Raw genomic sequence first — 22541 nt, 5'->3', positions numbered from 1 at the left:
GACTAACATTTATACTATCTTTCATATTTGTGCGACTCATTACCAAGAGGTGGGGTCCAGCGGGGGCGTCTTTGAATTTTTTATAAACGCACAACCGATGATGCGCTCCAATCGGGCGGTAACTCCGAAATCAGCGGGTGCGGCTTCTCATTAGCGCCGCTTGAGTAAGGAATGGCTAAAGTGTCAATAAAACCAACATGTAGTGACGATTGGATGTCTAACGTCAGCATTATATTCCAGATCACACGTTTTTGCTTTCGAAAAAAAGTACTGGTTGATTTTGACTTGTGAGCTAAGGTTTGAGAAATAAGCGCTGTGTGGTGACAGTGAACTAAACTCATCTGAGTTCACAATAAGAAGCAGTTTAGCAGAGAGAGACCATTCCTTCAAAATAAGAGGCTTGACTGTCAAACTAAACATAAAGCAAAGTGAGGTCCACATTTTGTGCTTTTAACCCCCCGGGTTTCAATTTCAACCCGATTTGGGCCATTGATCAAAACAAAACAGGTAGAGGTTCAAAACGGCATGTGTTCATTCTTAAATACTCGAAAATTGAAGTTATTTGATGGCAAAGTTCATATTAGCACAAGAACATTGATAACCGCGGTTAAAACCGCTGCAAATCTTTGTCTGAATTAAGTTTGTTTAGCTCAATGCTAACAAACAATGCAAAACGCCATTGACAAGCTAATAAATAGTATCGGCGTTGCACTGTTATAATATTTTAAGCATCAGTTGATGAAGCATGTGTTAAGAGTCAGCTATGATCAGGCATATATTCAATCATATTTCTTCACCCATTGCAAAAAATGCATCTTACTGAGGCAGATGTGAAACTCTTCTTTGTGCGTGCCTCTCTCTGTCCATTACATTGCCCCAATTGGCAAAAGTGTGACAAAACAGTTGACGGAGCAGCACAATGCTCAGTGAATTGAAGCAAAATAAGAAAAAAGTGGCAAAAACTGATCATTCATTAAGCAATTTTTTAAATTAATTTTTAATTTTTTTTTTTTTTTTAAGCAATCACTATTAAAGAGATGAAGAGAAACACGGATATAGAATAAATCCTCAGCTAGCTTGGCCGTCTCATGTTTTGGATGTTTTGTTGTCCTTGCACAGCACGAATAATGGCCTGAGGCTGAGCTTTGACTTGGAGTCACAGTAAGGAGCCGAAAGCACTGGAGGAGACAAGAGTGAAGCTACTGCTCCTTCATGCTTCACTTACTTTCCATCTTGAAGTCCTATTAGGGGAGACCGAGACTGGCCCCTAGTTAGTTTTCAGTGTTACGCACTACACCATCAAGCGTAACGAAAAAATAAAAGCCTCTGCCCACCAGGCCAGGCCAAGGCAGTTGTTGGAAATACAACAAAATTCGGAATAAATCACATTTTTTTCTTTCCATGCACTAAGAATGGTCTAGACCAGGGGTGTCAAGCTCATTGAGGAAAATCTATCTTTGCTATTTGCGCCAATACAAATATATTGTTGAAAATAAATTTTAAAAAAAATGCAAAAATAATATATATCTTAATAAATATCTTAATATACCCCTGACAGAGGAAAGTGCAAACATGTGCGTCTAATTTTGGAGTGCCGCGCTAGCACGATCTGAATGTAGCCTCCATTTACTTATACTATTGCAACCCCTCTTAGGGTTACTGACCAGTCGCACTAATATAATAGTAACTAACTATATAAAGAATTTAAAAAAAAATGCAGGCAAATGCTATTTTAAATCGATATATTTATTATACAAAGCCAAGCTGATGTTGTGTACTGAAAAACTACATTCACTATTTAGTTTAAGTTGTCAGTTTGACCCATTTACTGTAGGCAACACTTGGATCATTAGAAAAACACAACTCAGTACAGTAAAATATTTTCAAATGAAAATGTAAAATTGTTTCTTATAACATTACCGTATTTCATGGACTACAAGCCAGACCACCCTATGAACTCAGCAAAAATTGAGCAAAAGAACAAGATTGTTTATATAAAAAAAAAGTTTGATACAATATGCTATTCGATTTAAAATAAAAATACAATTTAAAATACAGAATTTTTACAAAAAAATTATACATATATTTTTTTTTTATTTTTAATACCATATAAATGTAATTATCATAAATATAATTATAATAATTGATTAGGATTAATATAATAGAATTATGATAAAATATTACTATAAACTCTTTTTGAGCACAGCGATTAATTCACACTTCTTCATTTCCATTTCATAGACGTTCCATGAATTGACATCTTGAACCGATACAGTTTTGCTTTACTGATGAACTGCCCCCTTGCGGCTAGTAAACCAAACAGCAGAAAAACCGCACTGGACTATAAGCCGCAAATCATGAGAAAAAAGTTGTGGCTCATAATTTGAAAAATACGGAATTTAAAAGTAGTCCATAAACCCAAAATGAACACAAAATCCATTTCAAAAGAAATATTTACAATTGCAACGGACAAAACAGGTTTCTTTCATCATGTAAACGTTTCCTGAGCATGAATGGCCTCTATTTACGACTTGCGCTTACTGGCAAGTACAAATACAACCTTTTTGGCTAATGGCGCCATCTTATCTACTCCTTGCGTTGAGAGCTTTCCACCCTCGAAGCAACCCACTGAATGGACTAAAAAAAGACAACAGCGGCACTTTCGGACAGCATGTGCTGGCGAGAAACTACTTGCCTGGCCTACACACGCAAGGGGAATTGAAAAGGACTAGAGAGGATGTGCAATATATGATTGATTTACAGTACAGCGATACACTAATTTCACACAGACACTTAGTGTAAGTCTTAAAGCACTTTAAGTGTGTTTGGTACGTATGATCCCTTTTTAGATGACTAAGCAGCACACACAAAAGGCTCTTTTTCATAAATGGAAGACATGTTGCCTTCAGGTTTTTGTTGTTGTTGTAGTGTTCATGCGTGATTTTCAACAGGCTAATTGATGCTGCTCCAGAAGAGCTCTTTATCCCCAGCACCTGTGTTATGGATTTGTGATAGGGGATTTGTTTTCCTTTGACAATGGCAAAGCTCAGCGTATGTAATCAAAATGTAAATGTTTTTTTTTTTTTTTCTTGAGAAAACAATGCTGTCTTACACAATGCAAAATCACATTATGAGGCTGTCCTTCAAAACTAAAATCATCAAAGAAGCTCACAAGCCAGTTTCCCCATTTTTTCCCCCACATTTTCAACATTTATCTTAAAAACTGTGCATTTAATCGATGACATCACTTCAAGTCCGCATTCCAGTCGGGCTTTGACCGTTTCAAATGTTTTTTTTTGTATAATAGCATAATAATATATATTTTAAATTGATTACATGTTTGAAATAGCATATCCAGTACAGACACATCTAAAAATATTGATTATGTTCGATTACAAAAGAGAACATTTTATGTTGTATACTATGTACAATTATTTTAAAAGACCAAGTCTTTGTGTATTTTTTACGTACAATTACATGACGTAAAATTTAAATGTCTTTACATTGTGGATTTGTTGCTTTTCCCTTGCTGCCAGCTATTTCATACCGTGTGCTGTAAAAATCCAAGAAATATAAAGCATATACTTGCCTTGGACTACAGAAAATGAATGAAGTTTTATTTACTGAGATGCCCCCTGTATTTCGTATAAAAACAACAAGACTAACAAGACTCATTTCATTCTTTTCTACAAAAGCACCATTGTTTTTCATTGTAACGCAAAATCTAATACCAGGAGATCATGCTAATATAATGGTAATTATTGTTATATAACGCTCATTGCTAATTCCCAGTCAAGGAAAAGACACAAAGGTGACAAACTTGTTATGAATTTGAATTTGGAAGCGTTCTTCTATTTATATTTTTAAAGCTCTTAAGGGCTTACCGTTTTGTTCTCAGTGTAATATTAGGAGCACAATCTTGCACCTATAAGCCTTGCACCAATTTAAAAAAAGCGCATTTCCATGATAGATCACAGCACGTTGTCGCTCCCAACTGTGTACTGAATATTTATTCAAGCATCTACAGCCAAATAATTGGGCATTTGTTCACAGAGTGTTTTAATTTATTCGAGGCTCGGATGCTATCTCTTTAAATGCGCCGCTGCATTGTGACTGTCGTGATTACTTTTAATCAGTGCCCATACATGATTGGTGCTACTTTCAATCAATGCTCCCTCTGTGCTTTTTCCAATTGAAAAGGCCTTTTCATGTGAATTACTCCTCTGTGGGCTTAATGTTGTCCTGATGTGCTTTGAGTTGGACAAATTTCATGCTAAATTGCTTTGGATGTGGCCTATCACTCTTCGCTCATCAAATTCAAAGCATATTTAAAGGTTTTTTTAAGGGCCCAGACATTCAATATCATGAACTCATTTATATTAAAAAAAATGTTTTTAGCCAAGCTCTTTTAGTAATTTAATAATTAAATAAAAATAATTTGCAAATTTTTTAAAAATTACCAAGTGGGAGTTTTTCACTGTAAGTGCAATTGCCCCAAAAACGTATGCATAAAAAAATGCTGTGTTATTGACTTAACTCAAAGCTCTAAAGTGTTGTATGTGATATTTATTTATTTATTTTTGATAATGCCGCTACAATTTTTTTTCAAAGTCACTTCTTGCCCTGATGTTGTCCTGGGGTGTGGCAGGGGATAAATACATTGGTAAAAACTACATATAAATGATTAGATCTGATGCCACTGAACATTTTGTGTGGTTGAAAAAGGAAAAAATATAATGAATACAATGAATACAAACCTACGGATGTATGAACAGAACCGATGCCAATGAAAAGTTTGAGTGGTTAAAAAAAATATATATCCATAAGGTATTTCACCTTTAAAAGCATTTACAAAAATAGAATGCATACAGGTCGCAAGGGTTAAAACTTGGCATACTGTCATATATGGGCATATTTGTCGAATATATCATGCAACAGGTGGAAAAATACAAACAGCGTGTGGAGTTTAATGAGAAAGCAAAGACGGCAGCTTTAAAGCTTCCCTGAGTGATATGAAGTCTATTTTTATGACTGCTGTCTGTCTCAAGTGCAGATGTTTGTCGAGGCCGCTTAATAGTGACAACATTTCAGGTTTGCCACCGCAGCTTGTTCCGCACATTGATCAAACCCATTTGTGCGCGTCAATGTGTACCACTGCTCTAGATTTACATCAATATTTACATTCCTGCTATTTATTATTCAGGCACATGTTGTTTGGTTTGAGGAGACAAGCTGGCGTGTCACAGTGACAGATGATTAGAGTTAAAAAAAAAAAAACCTCCTCGTGGATCACACTGAATTCACTGAAAAATCGATAAATGTCTCTACGTCAGGTGTGTCCAAACTACGGCCCGGGGGCCATTTGCGGCCTACCATACGCATTTGCCGGTAATTATTAAAGTAATTGATTACTTTACCTTATTGAATTACTTTAGAACGTAATTCATTAAATACTAAACGTACTAAAGTAGGAAAAGTATTTGATTACGATAAATGTATAAACTTTCTACATTTAAAGTCTATAAGTAATGTATAACTACTAGATTTATTCTTTTTTTTTTCTGCGTTTACTTCCTCAACTTCATCACAAATTCAAAGGGTAACGTGACACATTTCCAAGACGTCCCTTGAAGTCAAACGAGCGTGAATTATATTGTGATCGGCAATGTTGTTCCCGACGGGTTGCATTTAACGAGGCAATTAATAAATACTGTTTGTAGCGCAGTAGAGCAAAGCACACCGCCAGCTATGCAGTTTCATTCAGTCATTAGTAATTAAAGCCTCTGCAAAGTGAAAATAACTGTCTTCTAAAATTCAGACACATTATAGAAAAGCATGTCGCTAAATTTCAGTTTCCATGAACTGGGGCTTGAAAATTGTAAAAAAAAAAAAAAAAGAGGCTTGAAAATGGTAAATAAATAAATAAATAAATAAATAAATAAGCAGTTTATCATAAATTTTGGACTACAAGCCGCTACTTTTTTCTCATGCTTTGAACCCTGCAGCTTAGAGTACAGTGAGGCATATCTGCAGCTTTTTTTTTTTTTTTTTACCAGCCACCAGGGGGCAATCTCCCATAACCAGTGTGACAGTTTTATGTCAAAAATATGCTGGTGCTTTATCTCGTTCCTAAATGATGTATCAGCTTTCTGAGTATCTGATGTTACAACCTGCGGCTTGTAGTCCGCAAAAATAGCATCTCTGCCCGACGGCGCAAACAGCAACCCTAATAATAAACATTTGAAATCAATACCTTATCTTTGCAATGGCAACCATAAGCAGTTGTCCCCTAATTTGTGTCCCGATTGTCCCGCAACTGATTACATTCCCCACAAAGGCGCTCCATTCAGAGCACTTCATTTGCCAGCCATTCTATTCATATCTCTTTGCAAACACGGACCCGTGCTGTGACCTTGGTTGCTATGACAAGCACCAGCGAGCACATCTCGCACTTTTGCTTGATGACACTGAAGTGCAGCTTTTTAGCGAAGCAAACAAGTGGCCTGCTGCTCTCGGACTCAGTGGGCGTTTGTGGTTCATCCGTATGTGGTCAGTCCATGTCACCATCAGTGGTGTTGAACTCATGCGAATAAATTACAAGGGAGTCTTAGGGATTACGGTATATAAACCCGAAAAGCAAATTATTATCACTATACATTTTTGACAACAGGTAAAGCGGGCATAGTAATAATAATAATAATAATAATAATAATAATACATTTCTAGTGGCGCTGTCAAGATAAAAAAAAGAAGAAGATTAATTCCGGTCTGAAATTAATTAGTGTTTTTAATTTCTGATAATCTCTGAAGCAACAATAATAACAATAATAAAACTGATATATTTCTATAAGTGCTGTCAATAGATTAAAAAAAGGTTATTATTAGGAAATTAATTAATTACAGTTTTTTTTATCCCACCTAAAATCTGAGAAAGAACAACTCAAGCACAAGAAGTGATAATAATAATAATAATAATAATAATAATAATAATACATTTGTGTTAGTGTGTTAATAGATAAATATAGATTAAGATCTACATTTAATTAATCTAATTTAAAAATGAAAAAATATTAATAAATTAATACATTTTTATCCCACCTGAAATGATCTGAAAAAGAACAATAACAAGTCAAGCACAAGAAGCACGATGTGCAAAATTGGTTCTAATGAGTTTACAGAAAGCATGAAGTTCAAGACTACAAATGAACTATGACTGTTTATCACAATTCATCACAAATATTCTGTTAATATGACACTTTTAATAATAATAATTTGATGTGGCCACTTAATACATTTCTACACACATATCATATTCGAGCAACTGTATAGCACATTTAAACCCACATAAGAAACACTTTTAGAAAAAAACGAAATCAATTCGAATGCAAATGTTCAAATACTTCAAATTGGAGCATCACCATGGGAATTCCCATTGTGACAAATGCTAACACCAACTCACTGGTCGATGCCTTTGGGCGCAGAGGCAAAGAAGATTAAGATCTACGGAGGCTACAAAGTGTTGCTGTGAGCCGCTACGGCAGTAAAAGCATCCCACTCATCCGAATTAAAGTGAACCCGACAATCAATTTCGATGCACTTTAAAGAAGCGGCATATTCATTTAACCTCCATTTTCTACATTTACACCTCATGCTAGAAAATAAAGACTGCCGACTTTGTGAGAAGCCTCTCTATTTGATGAAAGCAACAGAAAGCAATCTCCACTCTTACTTCCGAGATGTTGCTCTGGGAATAAGAGCAGCGCAATTGTTTTGCTGCATTGTTTATCTGGGGGGCGGGGGGGGGGGGGCTACCTGGGGTAGAAGTGTGATGTGGTAGAATAACATTATACGCCTACAAGCAACTATATTTCAGAGAATAACTGATCGTCAGAACATTTTATTAACCCCTGCGGGGTTGGGATGTTGCGGTTAGTATGCCTATTATTCCGGTACTGTTATCATTACTTTGGTTAGCTTCACGAGCACCGAAATATTAGAAAGGGCTCTCACAGTATGCGTCAGTATGCAAATTACAACCCCAAGTAGTCATAATGGATGTACAGTAAAGGCCCACCATCCCGCCCCCATCTTCAACCTCCACGGCTCTGTTGATTTTCCCAATCCCAGGAGTGTCACACTCATTAGCTTGCCTTTGATTCGCCGAATCACGTTTAATATTTGTTGATTGTACAATCAGCTCTAATTCGTGTACTGTATTTACCGCACCGGATTATAAGACGCACCTTCATAATCGCACTTTCTTTTACATAAATACGTGGCTTTTGCACCTTGTCCCCATAGTTTATGTTGTTTCAAAATCGGTGCATAGATAGCATGTTAAAATTTCAAACAGGGTGTCCTCAAAATTTTAATCAAAAAATACATTTGTAACTGAAACGCAGAGGTAAAAATGGAAGAATTTACATCACAATTAAGTTCTTTTATTTTTTCGTTCGACCCAAAATTAAGATTCGGTTAGGCAGGGGTGAAAAGATTGCTAGTGATGTTAAAGGGAGAAGTAAGAAGATGATCGGTATGAAAACGAAGCTGAAGATAATCAAGAAATACATAGAAGGCTAGGATAGGCTAGACCACCCTCGCTCGGGAGAATGGCCATAACTAGCTCAAGTCATGTTACTCCAAAGGTAAATCAAATTTCATTTTTCATTATATTTTTTATTTATGATGTTATTTAATTATATACAGCTATATTTTATATAAGTAGCACTTACTGTACTATGTTGTGACTAATTTTGAATATGTATATAAAATTTGGATGTTTTTACATGGGATTTTTATACGCATGTTTTCATTTTAGTTCACCGCTAGGGCAGGGATCCTCTCCAAGCCCCATCAGCCTCCATGGGAGGTTGGCAGCCGGAAAATAAATCTTGGGGCAAAAATTTCTGGGCACATTTGGCTAACATAATACCACTTAGCCCTAGCGGTGGATAAAGACTTGAAATGCATCATTAAATATTAGTTGTTCCATCAAATGAAGGTTGACAACTTCTTTGACATCATGTTTGTGTAATATTAGCGATAAAATATGAATTTTTACAGATTTGAAGGATTTTCTTGCTGACCTTTAAGTACCATATTTTCCGCACTATAAGGTGCACCGGAATATAAGGCGCACCCTCAATTAATGACATATTTTAAAACTTTTTCCATATATAAGGTGCACCGGTTTATAACGCACACCCTCAATTAATGACATATTTTAAAACTTTTTCAATCACAAAATAGTAATACTCAAAGTCATAACAATAATAACGCTCAATAGCATAATAACTCAGTGTCAATATGAGCAACCTTGTTCAACTGTAAACACACAAAAGAAACAAGTTAACCTTACTTTATCAGTTCATTCCCCATCTACCAATCCCAATCTCAATATTGATCCATAAATAGCTTTTTGAAAACAGTCAAGGCTTTTAGGTGCGCCTTATAGTACGGAAAATACGCTACTATTAAAACATGCCGGGAGCTTTATTAAATATAATGCTTCTAAATTGTGGATTTCCCTTATTGTAGTGCTGGTTGGACCCCAATCCCTCGCGATGGAGCAGAGTTTACTGTATCTTGCAAATGGAAATTTGAAGCATCCCTTGTTGTGATGAAGGGCAGCCTTGTTGAGGGAACAGGCTGACAGCGAAGGTCTGTGGTGGCAGCCCATCCTTAAAAATGTGAGTCAGGCACATGATTTTTACTGCATTCAAATGTTGAATAATGCATGCAAGCTAGCTGCATGCATCAGCGGCAGATGCCCGAGCCTCAGCGGAGTCTGCTCCGCTCACAGTCGCAAACTGCTGCCAACCCATCTGCAGCCATCACAACGCTGGCCAGCCACCAAGCCAAGAATAGTGTTGATCTGAATAGCGCACCCGTGCTGGACGCCCTTCACTTAGTGCGTGTTAGGGCAGGATGGGAGTCGCGGGGATTCGCAGCTCATCCCGCTGTGCATTTGAATAGCAACGACATCACTTTCACGGTTCATTTCATTCACAGTTCCGAGTGACAGCTCCTTGCTTCTGCCACCAGCCCAGCAAAACTATTCGATATCACATTTTAACGGGATTACTTTTGGACAACATGATAGTCATTGAGTAAACCACCCGAGGGAACACACACCAATCCTGCACACCGAACTTCGCAAAATGAGAATGACACACGGGGATTGCGTATCTCCACCGAACTGAACAATTACATCTGGCAGTCTAATATTTCTCTGACATGCCATAAGGCTGGGGTGTGGTCTAAGGCTGGTTAAGGACTTTTTGCTTCTTTGTAGTAGTGCTTCTCAATTGTTTTTTGCCAAGCCGCCCCAAGGAATGAAAAAACCTTTCAAAGCCCCTCCCCCCATCACACCGCCTATAAACAAGAGTATTAGCTATAAAAGATTACATAGGTATACCTGATATGGTATGGTTTTTAACTACCATATTTTCCGCACTATAAGGCGCACCTAAAAGCCTTAATTTTTTTTTTTTAAAAGCTGATGGTGCGCCTTATAATCAGGTGCGCCTTAAATATGGATCAATATTGAGATTGGGATTCGTAAATGGGGAATGAACTGATAAAGTAAGCCTTACCTGTTTCTTTTGTGTGTTTACAGTTGAACAATGTTGCTCATATTGACATTGAGTTATTATGCTATTAAGAGTTATTATTGTTATTACTTGGACTATTACTAATTGTGATTGAAAAAGTTTAAAATATGTCATTAATTAAGGGTGCGCCTTATAATCCGGTGTGTTTTATATATGGAAAAAGTTTTAAAATATGTCATTAATTGAGGGTGCGCCTTATAATCCGGTGTGCCTTATAGTGTGGAACATACAGTAATTAATTATAGAAAAAAGCAAAATGAACTTTCAACGACTGTTTTTCAAGAATCTATACAGGTGCATCGAAGTGCCTGAAATAAAAATAAATAAATAATGATGTCAATCCTTGTTTTACTGCAATTACACCAGATAACAAAAACAAAGCCTTTTCCCTGGGGTCATCGGGGCCCCCTGGGATCACCTCGCACCACTATTTGAGAAGGACTGACCCTTAGTCTTTTTTCTTCTTTTCTTTGGAACACAGGTGTCAAACTCAAGGCCCAGGGCCAGATCGAGCCCGCTAGATCATTTTACGCGGCCCGCAAAAGTTGACTTAAGGTTTCTGACTAAAATATCAAACTTGCAAGTTGTCTTTGAGATAAAACAACCATTTTTTGTTTCCATTCTTTATTTTGAACAGTTTTTGCTGATTTCTGATTTCGAAACTAGCAAAGTGTGGCCCACGATAAAAATGAGGTTGACACCCCAGCTTTCGACTATTAGCGCCTATATCTTTAGTCAAGACCAAATAACAGAAAGATGAAGACTATTGCTCTTTCACTTTCCTGAATTCAAGTGGAGACAAATAATGTCTATTTTCTAGCATCATGTGATCAACATTGCATGAGTATGAATCCATTACATAATTAGCATCACTATGCTAGGCTCCCATGATTAGAAAAGCGCACAATGGAGGCCACTGGAATATACCAATTGCTTGCATCTGCATAAAGCAACAAATAATACACATTACAAAAAAAATGTATGAAAATCTAAACGAAAGTCAAAGCATTATTGATTTCAATGCATAATTGTTGATCGGACAACGTTTAGTAACCCTATATTTACATTAGAATTTTTTGTGGACTCTTTTTTTGACTTGTACCAAAGCAAAGTCATTTTGAATGTGCAGCTACATTTTTAATAGTTGACACAATAAGAAACCACAAAGCAGAACATGAATCCTTTTGTGAAACTCAACACAGCAAAACTAATGGGAAAAAAAAAGAAACAGAGTAAGATGTATTAAACGTTCAAAGGTATTTTTTTTCCCACATACAGAGACCTTGGACAAGAAAAGCGACAGAAAGAAAGTGGCTTTATTCAAATTGAATTCATGTGTACCGGTCATGGCCATCTAAGCTTCGTAGTCATAAATCAAAAGAAAAAGATACAGGAGTCCTTGCTGAGAGTTGGACAACAAATGGGGACAAAAGATGAAATAAACACGCACACAAAAGTTGTTGATAAAACTCAACTAACTACTCAAACACAAAAAGAGTACTTGCTACATTCATTTTCTCTGTTATAGGTGAGAAAACTTTGGGAGAAATTGCACTTGTAAGTGTAGTTTTGATGCAGCACACTTACACTAGCTTGAAAAAGTTGTGGTTATTTTGTAGGGCAGATTTGGAAATCATTGACTTAATTTAAGGGGCAATGTTATAATTCTTTGGAGCTTTATTTGTGCGTCTTCATTTTTGTGAACTGTAGAAACATTTTCATTAAAAAATAAAAAGCAAATACAATGACATTAACAATGATTGCTATTATTATTTCAGTTAATAATATGTAATGTATCAATAGCCTTTTTTCTACCTGAATTTGAAATGCCTGAATGCATTTGAACGCACCATTTATCACATTAGCAACTAGCAGAGACTTGTCGAATTATACAATGCCAGCTTGACTAACGAGCAAGTATAAACCAGCATTACTCCAAGGACTCATTTTGTTTTGTTTTTTTTTTTTTTCACCAAGCAATTCATGAACCATCTGCGGTCCGAACCGTGGCGACTGCTCCGTACGGATCATGGACCAAGTCTGACTGTATCACTCACAAGTGATCTTGCAAAACCATTTGGGACCGTCGGTGGGCACTCAGATCGATTTACATGAGGTGCAAGGTCCAAAATTGACATCGCAAACAGCAAAGTCTCGCTTTTACTGGAGTCATACGGTTCGAAAGTATCGGTATACTTATTGACTACAATTTTTGGCAACTCAAACAAAACTGTTATATCTTAATGTACATAGTGTTAATGTTATATGGTACACATTTGATTTTACTGTCACAGGATATGGAGGCCTATTCCACATATAACCACTGCTATATAAACCTGATTATTCTCATCTCTTTGTGTGTTAAAAAAAAATAAATCCATCCATATAGCTCTGTTTATTTAAAAAAAAAAAAATGCTGCTACATGAATCTGCATAGTGCACAAACATGCCAATGCCCTAGATGGTAGTAGTTTCACCTATTTCTGCCCAATCATGAACTTCCGCCTCTAATGTCACTGGTGTCTGCATCGTTGGTGGCAAATCTAGTAGAGCGATGACGAAAATCTCGTTTTTTCATTCCGATACAAAGAATTTGGCAAAAGTCCACTCTGGTTGGACTTTTTGAGAGCTTCAGTTTTAATGGGGAAAAAAAAAAAAAGCACGGGCATGTTTAGCTGATATGTTTAGCTGACTATTCCGCAGTAACGCTAGGCTGCACTGAGCAGAAAAATGGCTGAGGAAGCCTCTTGTAATCTGTAAGAATTAGTGGAGGCTGTCCAAAGGATCTTTACAGCAGAATGCCCTGAAGACCACATAGCCGCTAATAAACTGACTTTTCAATCATGCCTATTTTTCCTCACAAGCCTGACACAAAAGCAATTAGACACGGCGCTGAGGATCACTTATCATGCACTTATTAGGTCTCATTTCCCCATCAGTTGCTGCCACCGGGCTTTTTCATATTATTTGAACGAATCACTTTGAACTGTCATGCTGCATCTTTGGTCTGCCTCCCTCGGGTTTTGTCAATAGTGCTCCAGGTGGTTCAGGTCCAATGAACACTCCAAATTGCAACTACTTTTAGTCCTTTGATAAGTTGTAGTGTGCTAGCAACAACGAGGCAATGTGTGTGTGTGTTTTTTTTAATTATTATTACTTTTATGTAAAACCGTCCATTGTGTTAGGAATCTGGCAATTTGATGTGAAATTATGCATTTTTGACATTACATGAGACGATACCCGGTTTTATTAATACATTGTGGAAATTGTTTCATGCAAAGTCAGCTATTAAGATGTAAAGCCTCCTTGCAGCTGGAGAAGGAGAGAGAGTTTTACATCTGTGAAATGAGATTTGGTGCAGGTAGTTGAGCTGAAAAGCCAGAGAAGGTGACTGAACCAATTAACCTGGAGCTTCGTCAACACTGACAGAAGCCTGCCTCTAATGATGCCTCGCAGTTATGGTCCAACGCCTTCAATAAGGGAGCGAAAAAAGAAGCTGTAGCACTGGACCAGGAAAAAAAAAAAAAAATCGCATAATCTCAAAACGCATATGGTAAAATGTGTTTTATGGTTCAATAAATCATAAAGTTGAACTTTTTAGATAGAATTTCGAGAGGTACAAATGGTGCAATCAGTTTGAGGTAGAAACTGTCAGGCTTCTGATGAGGAAAATTCAGGAAAAGCCTACTAGAACGTCTGAAATGTATTTGGGGTTTAACACTTCAAATGACGGCAGGTGTAAACAGACTCCCGCTGAACATGGGCTTGAATGTGACTGGTTAATTCTGAGGAGAGTCAGGTGATAATGTGGACAGTTTGAATATTTTCCTCATCAGACAACAATTGTGTGTATTGATTTTAAATCCCTTTTAAAGTAAAGTTATTCAAAGCTTATGCAAAGAAAAAGTTCAAGATTCCAATTTTTTAAATCTTTGATTTTTAAAAAGATGAATAAATCTAATTTATTCAATTTATTGGCCAGTCCGAGCATTTTCCATGATGTACTGGAATGTTTTTTTTGTTTTTTTGTTTTTTTTGAGGGGGGGGGGGGTATTTTACCTGGATATCTTTGTTTGAAATTTGAAAGCCTACAAAAGTGGATGGATGGCTGAACCTATGGGAACGTGCCCAGCCAGTGGCACATTCCGAAGTTCGGAGATCCGTTCTAAAACAGCGGCGGACCTCTAAAAGAATACATACTGAAGTTTACCCTAATATGATCAAGAATTGTCATCACAACAGGATCTGTGGTCGATATTCAAAGAAGTTGGGCATGTTCCTGTGGGGCATAGGTGTTTGATTCCAGTCCTCGAGGGTCGGTATCCTGCATGTTTTCTGTTTTTCTCCCCCCCAAAACAAATCATTCAAATGATTAGCTTATTAGCAAGCTCTACAGGAGCTTGAAATAGATCCTTATCATTCAAATCAGGTGTGTTTGAGAAAGAAGTTTCGAAAACATGTAGGATCTCGAGGACTGGAGTTTGATCCCTGTGCTGTAGGGTCAGACGTCTGGTTACTTTTGTAGGATTTCAAATTTCAAACACATTAATCACCCCCCCCCCCCCCACACACACACACACACACACACACACACACAAAGACAATAGGTTGAACTATGATACATCAAGGAACAGATACAGGGAAGAGAAAAGTATTAAATGGTCAAAGAGTATTTTAAAAGAGGGGGTTACTTTTCAAAGAAATGGAAATTATACTTCAAAGGAATCCTGCTTTATCCTCCCCCGCCCACCCCAAATTCTTCATTTGAAGAGACAGAGAGAGAAAAATTTGGTTCAGGCTCATTTGTATGAAAGGGTGGAAGACATTTTTCAAACCCGGCACTTTGCTTAATGGACTCTGACAAAGCCATTGGCGGCCTTTATTTAGATGCAGATGACTTCCTCCACACTGGCTTCCTCTGTCACCGCCAGAGTTGCCTGTCAGCGAGGGGGGGGGGGGGGGGGGGGCTTGGAGCTCCCTCTTCACTGATAGTCAACATGGCCGCCTGTCAGTGCCTCTCCTAGCTCCATCTCAAGCGCCTTTGGCTAACACTTTCACGCTTTCAGTTATCCATCAATGCAGCATTAAGGGAGCAAAGCAGCCCTCTCTCCCTCTCTCCCTCTCTCCCCCACCCTCTCTCTTCAGGAACACTCACCTACTCTTCCCCGCCTGTCATGATATTTATAGAATGCTGGCAGGTAAAGGCTAAAGGGGATTGTGACAAGTTTAGAACTTTCTCAACAAGCAAACATCATGCAAAGCCATAGGTGCCTGCCACTATTGAGAGACAACGCAAGAGAAAATTCAGACGACAAATCCTTTGTTTTCAGAGCGGCAACACAATACAGTGAGACGGGTGTCATACAGTATGCCAGAGGAAATCAACTGTTCTGTATTCTATCCAGAAGATGTAGAGCTAATAAGTATGCGAGTGGCATCGTGAAAGTGCAGGGTTTCCCCTTTTTTTGGGCCTGTGTGGGGTGTGTGTGTTTCTATGGGGGTTTTAACATTGAGGCAACAGTGCCCTCTTGGAAGAAACAATAAGCTGCACACTATCAGTCCCAGTTTAAGAGCAAACTGTTCAAATGATTGCATTGCAAAATATACTGTAGTTTTCAGTCACGTAGAATTGCAATAGGGGAAAAATGGTTTGGCAGTACTAAACATCCTAAATCAAAGTAAAATCTCATCCAAGTATTCAATGAGTAGAAGGAATCGCCCGAATTAAAAGACATATATTAAAGGACCTAAGATCATCATACAGATCATGGTATTTTTCAACTTTCTGCAATATATGCATATGAATTACGTTTGGAACATGGGCGATTTAATTTCCTATTAAATAGGAGTTTTATGGGATGATATTTCTAACCGGGAAGTGAAACGTCTTGTTTACTGAAGCCGCACCTTTCAGTATGGCTGCCTCGCCCTCTTCATCTGGCAAAACGTCTGAAAGCATCCATGACATCCATTGCTTGAATTCTAACACACCCGGAAATTTCTCTAACATCCTAAAAATTCTTTCCAGTGTAAGACAAAAAAAAATAAAAATGCATGCCTAATAAAGGCCTTTTTTGCCTGATTAGACTATCGTCCGAAAGCAGCCGCTATGTACATTAAAGGGTTAAAATGCAACTCATGCGCATAATCTCTCCTCCTTAACTCCGGAACCAAAACTAAATTGTGTGAATAATGTTGGTGTGTATTTACTCTTGCACAGGTGGTTACTATCAAGTTATTTTCTTTCCTCGTGCGGGGCCGGCGCTGAGAATTCAACATTGTAACATGGTTAAAATCTCCCAAAGGTTGAACTCCCATTTACGAACACTATTGCAGCCATTGGTGTCATATGTAACACCCTCCCTTTTAACAAGTTTACCTACGGCAGCATTGGCCGCATTTCTCTGAGCATGTTTAAATCCAATATTTCTGTACGCACTCAGGACATTCATCTTAAATAATTCACCTGACACCCATCCCTATTCACCACCCGCGTGCCCCAGGGTTCTGTCCTGGGTCCACTGTATCACATATCTCATTCCCATCTGCAATATGGTCTACAAATATAACATTCATTTTTATGGCTGCACAGATAACACATCTCCAGCAAACACAGCTTTTTACCCCCGACTCCCATCTTACAGACTGTCACACTTGCCAAAATTAAATTTTCCCACTGATGTATCCACGGTTTTCTCCTCAGGAAATGATTGCTTTTCGTTCGTAGAGGCTAAACTCCAACACTGTTCAGAATATCCTACTTTCCCTAGTCTTTTTTTTTTTTTTAAACAATTTCTAGGAATTGTGATCTTGGCTTGTCTCGTGATTCGATTCAGAATTGATTATCGATTGAAACTGATTTCATATTGTCAGAGAAATCTCAGAAAAGAAGACTAGGACAAGCCTAGCTGCTTAAACAGCAAAAAGAGTAACTCAGACCAGCCAAGATTGACTTTTCTATGCCGGACATAGGGAAAAACCGCTTGGGCAAATGTAACTCGTGGGTCTTCCAACGCCAGTTTTTCCACTTGCCCAGCCGTTCCCCCCGGCTTTTATTGAATAGAAGCATAGCAGATTACAAGACACAACAAAAGAGCCAGCCGGGCGCCACCGGCAGCTGGGCCAAGGTCCCGGCTCACACTTTCGTGCGTCAACAGTTCTATCTAAGGACAGGGTCAAGATGAACTAGGATTGCATAAATGGGTAACAATGAACTAAGAACATAATGATAACAACCTAATATATGATTCCCTTCACACATATCCAAATTATTTGAAACATAATTGACTAGATGGACCATTTATTGTAAATGCTGTAATTCCTGAAATATAAGACGCATCTGTGTATAAGACGCACCCTTAATTTTGGGGTAAAATCCTGGTATTTTCTATGTTACGGTGTATAAGATGCACCAACACTTTGGCAACAATGTAAAAACTATAGCAAAACAGAATAAATCTCATCTTTTGTAAACCATTCATATTTTCTTGTGTTCATAGCAGTAAGTTAGATGTTTTTTTTGCGCATTAAGCGTGTTTCAGATGTTCCACATTGTGAGCGGTCAGTGAACGCCTCGCCGGTCTAGTGTTGAATGTGCTTGAAGCAGTTGTTTTTTCTTTTCCTCACGACTCAGCTCGAGTTCATTTTACCACAAACACCCGAATTTGAGCAGCATCCATGTTTCACCAAGTTTATGATTGTGTATTTATGCCAAAAGTCCACAATGAATAAACGGTCATTTGGTATTTCTGCATTAAATGTATGATTATGTTCGCTATGCAAGAGCTGACTGGGAAGAAACATCATGATTTATAAAATAGATTACTTGCCAGTCAAAGATGAGCAATGGATGTGCCTTGCATTTAACTGGATGCCCTTTTATCTTAATTAGCGCCGCTTTTAATGGTCAGTGTGACATTTCCCTTGATGGTGGACAAAGGAAAGCAGAAGAAGTTAATCCTTGAATGTCATCTGGTTTTTCTGTCCAACGTGTACTAGTGGACAATAACAAGGTTCCCTGTGAGGCTAAACGCAATAAAAATGATTTTCAGAGCGAGCTTTACATTTGACTTGTCTAGCTCAGATGTGCAAATGGAAGCTAATCTTCGGCAGCGAGCGTCAAACCCACTTCCTCTTCCCCTTAGATTAAAGCAATCCACCCGGGGAGATGCTAAGTGATTATTGGACGTCCACACGGCGACCAGAGGTCCTTTGAGAGACTTTGAGATGACTTGCGATGGAGCCCGGAAAGCTTTAGCGTTAGCAATGGAAGGCGACTTCAAGCGCAGAACTTCAAAGCCGGCTATAAGGCCTTGGGCAAAGACTGACTCTGCTTTCAGCTAAGGTCAGACTCAGTAGTGAAGTCCTGTCGGACTCACACGTCTTTCATTTGAAGTGCGGCTTCTTTGAGGCATAGTTACACTTGACATATTCTCAGCGGCTTTTCACTACATGTATGACGTTGAAAATGTAACACTGGACTCTTCAAATGGGGCATGGTTCTGGACATTTAACTTTTTCTGGTAAATCTCTCCGTCAGTGAACCGTTAGCAAAAAGTGCATTTAAAAAAAAATCCCCAATGACAGTCTGCCCATGACATGATCAGCTATGATGTCAGACAAGTATTTGCATAAAGACTAGTTAACTACGTATAAAGTAAGAATACTCTGTATGGTGAACAAGTTACTGTGCATAGCATTTTCTTAACTCGTTTAATCCCAAAGCCATACCTATACTCTTGTCCAATGATCAAATATTCAATAACAGGCAGAAATTAAGATTTTTTTTTTCAAAAATTAGTGTAGAGGGAGGTCTCAAATGAGTTTTCTTTATTTATAATAAATGAAGTGCCTGGATGAATTCTCAGACCCTTGAAATTTACGTAAAAATATGTTTTGGGGATTGAATGAGTTAACTGTCAAAAGTCACAATTTTGATATATCATATTTTGTATTGTAAAACACACCGACAAAAAGTTAACTTATTTTTTTTCATAACTGCCTGGATACAGCAACATCATGCCTTCAACACAAAGTGAACACTCTTGCGTTTAGAAATATGAGCAGCACCAAAATATTTTCAACATAACACACTGATAGTTAGAATACTGCACCAAAATAACAGTAACATGCCAAATTGTGTTTATTAGTGGAGTGTGCCACCTGCTGGTGAGTAAATAATTCAAACTCAAAATCATTATTTACAAAGCATGAGAAAAAAATCTTGTTGCAAGATTATCACTTCTATGGTCACACTTTTCCGTTTCGAAATAACCTGTGCCTTAGTCTTTGTAGGTTTAAAAAGTCAGAAAAAAGGCAACAAAAAAGAAGTTCATCCTGGTTCAAAAGCTCATTGAGCTGGGCTCCACTCTAGCATTACGTTTGACTAATTAGATATGGATCTGGACCACAACAGCTATTTAAAAGAACCCATTTTCCTATTTGTTTACACGATTGAAGACAATTAGTGCCGCTCAGCCGCTGTTCCATCCAAGAGACAGCCATGCCCTTTTCGTTGGCACGCCTATAAAGGCAATATATTGCCAAGAGAGTGTCATACCATGTTTTTTTTAATTGTCACTTTACACAAGAATGTAGCCCTTACGGAACACTTCTAATTGTGCGTGTTCAAAAGATACTTCAGTGTGACTTTTTCCCCCCCGGAGGGTGAGGCGGTAGAGCTGAACATTTTAAGTGCAGCAGGTCATTGAAATTCATGTGACTTGAGCGCGAAAAGTAAGCCCATATCTCAGCTCTTTGGCCAGGATAAAATAGTTGGATGTCTAACGAAATGTTGGAAACTCATCAGTAGGGAGGGGAAAAACGAGGGAATTTGAGTGATTGTCTCTTGTATAAATCTTGAAACAGTAACTGCTTTGAAATGATGAGAAGCCACAACAGAACCTCAGAAATCAAACATGTTACGTTCCGAGAAATCGGTCTACCTCTGAGTGCTTCGGGCTGAATGAAAGAAATAATGAACCTTGACAACGTCAACCTCGTAAAAGTAGAATTGTGCAGACAACAGTTGTAAGAGACATTTTACTACTATAAATTCCCATACAAATGCAAAAATAAGTATATTAAAACGTTCGTTTTCTATTGCGCTTGTCTTCATTAGCGTTAAGGAAGCTGGAGTAACCCAGCTGACTTCAGGCAAGAGGAGAAACTCCATCCCGGACTGGTTGTGACAATTGCTTAAAACATATTAATAAGGCATATACTGTGTGTATATATATATATATATATATATATATATATATATATATATATATATATATATATATATATATATATATATATATATATATATATATATATATATATATATATATATATATATATATATATATATATATATATATATATATATATATATATATATATATATATATATATATATATATATATATATATATATATATATATATATATATATATATATATATATAGACAGACAGACAGACAGACAGACAGATAGACAGAAAGATAGATAGATAGATAGATAGATAGATAGATAGATAGATAGATAGATAGATAGATAGATAGATAGATAGATAGATAGATAGATAGATAGATAGATAGATAGATAGATAGATAGATAGATAGATAGATAGATAGATATAATATGTATAGTATTTTGGCATACCCTGAACAACCCTCAATTTTACTCCACGTTGCTCTTTTTTTAGTATTTCACACTATTGCTCATGCGCTATTTAGTAAAATGAGCTAACTGCGCCTGAGGCGTCCCAATAAGACTTTATTCAAGAAAATCTAAGTGTCAACTCGAAAGATACAACACAAGCACTAATTAGGCTTTGTAGGTTTTGCTTGTACAACAAGTGACCTAAATACGCTGCTGGGATAAAGAGGATGAGCGTTGTGAAGCTTCACGCATAAAAAATAAACAAATCTGATGATTTTCCTGCACACGAAGTCGCCGTATGACTACATTGGACACGCTCCGGCAGCTCCCTCGCAGCTGACAAGCTGGGCCTTTCCCGTCCATCACTTGCATGAGTTTCAACGAGTTGTCTCTTCATCAGTTGTCAGTCAAGTGGCACCCCAGCCTGACCCGCCTCCAATCCATCAGTCAAAAAGACAACACAGTTCTACGCAACAGCACCAACTCCAGTGTCTAAAAGCCCCACATCACAAGCACCTCATTCTTATGCTCCGTTTCCTGAGGTGACCCACTTCCTGTCAGGGCCTATTCCCGCCTCTTGGTGATAAATTATGAATTGCACTTCAAACTACTCTCTTTCCTTCCCCACGAAGTCGCCGCTGATTGAAATGATGGCTTGAGTACGACCTTGAGTAACCAACCGAGACCGTTGCTCAGGTCTCGAAGTCAATTAGCTTCTTCATAGTAATCAAAAAGATGTATCAAGAGCTGTCAGTTTGATGATATTTGATGTACATCATTGCTAGACAAAGTCCTGAAAAGAATGTTCCTTGATCACTTTACCATTACTGGTTAATCAGGAAAGTTACTTTACATGAGTTTGAATTCACTTGGGGAAAAAAAAAACAAACGAGCATCCAGTTAGTTTATCCAGTGCTTGCTTCCACATGTTTAACGCAGTCTTCCAGTCACTTTTTACCCCCTACACCACACCTCATAAGATTAAATACTCACATATGATCTGTCGTTAGTTTTTTTGATTGTTCAACATGACATTTCTTGAACAAGTGAGCCCCCTGGTGGATTTTAAAAGTATTGAGCGTGTATTTTGAACACGCTATTCGATTTACTTATTCGTTTATTCTCCCACTAGATACTCAATTTAAAATAACGGGCAGGATAATGACACGCATTTAATAATGTATTTTTCTCTCATTTTCTAAGACTTCGGTAAAGGGACCGGAAATGGGGATTCGAAGGGTCGTTGCCTAGCAACCAAATGCCAACAAGCGCCGTTGTAA

Source organism: Hippichthys cyanospilos, chromosome 5 (genome assembly GCF_059441005.1).
Source record: "Hippichthys cyanospilos isolate Australia breed blue-spotted pipefish chromosome 5, RoL_Hcya_1.0, whole genome shotgun sequence".
In the NCBI taxonomy this organism is placed as follows: domain Eukaryota; kingdom Metazoa; phylum Chordata; class Actinopteri; order Syngnathiformes; family Syngnathidae; genus Hippichthys; species Hippichthys cyanospilos.
Note: the sequence above shows the minus strand (reverse complement) of the source record.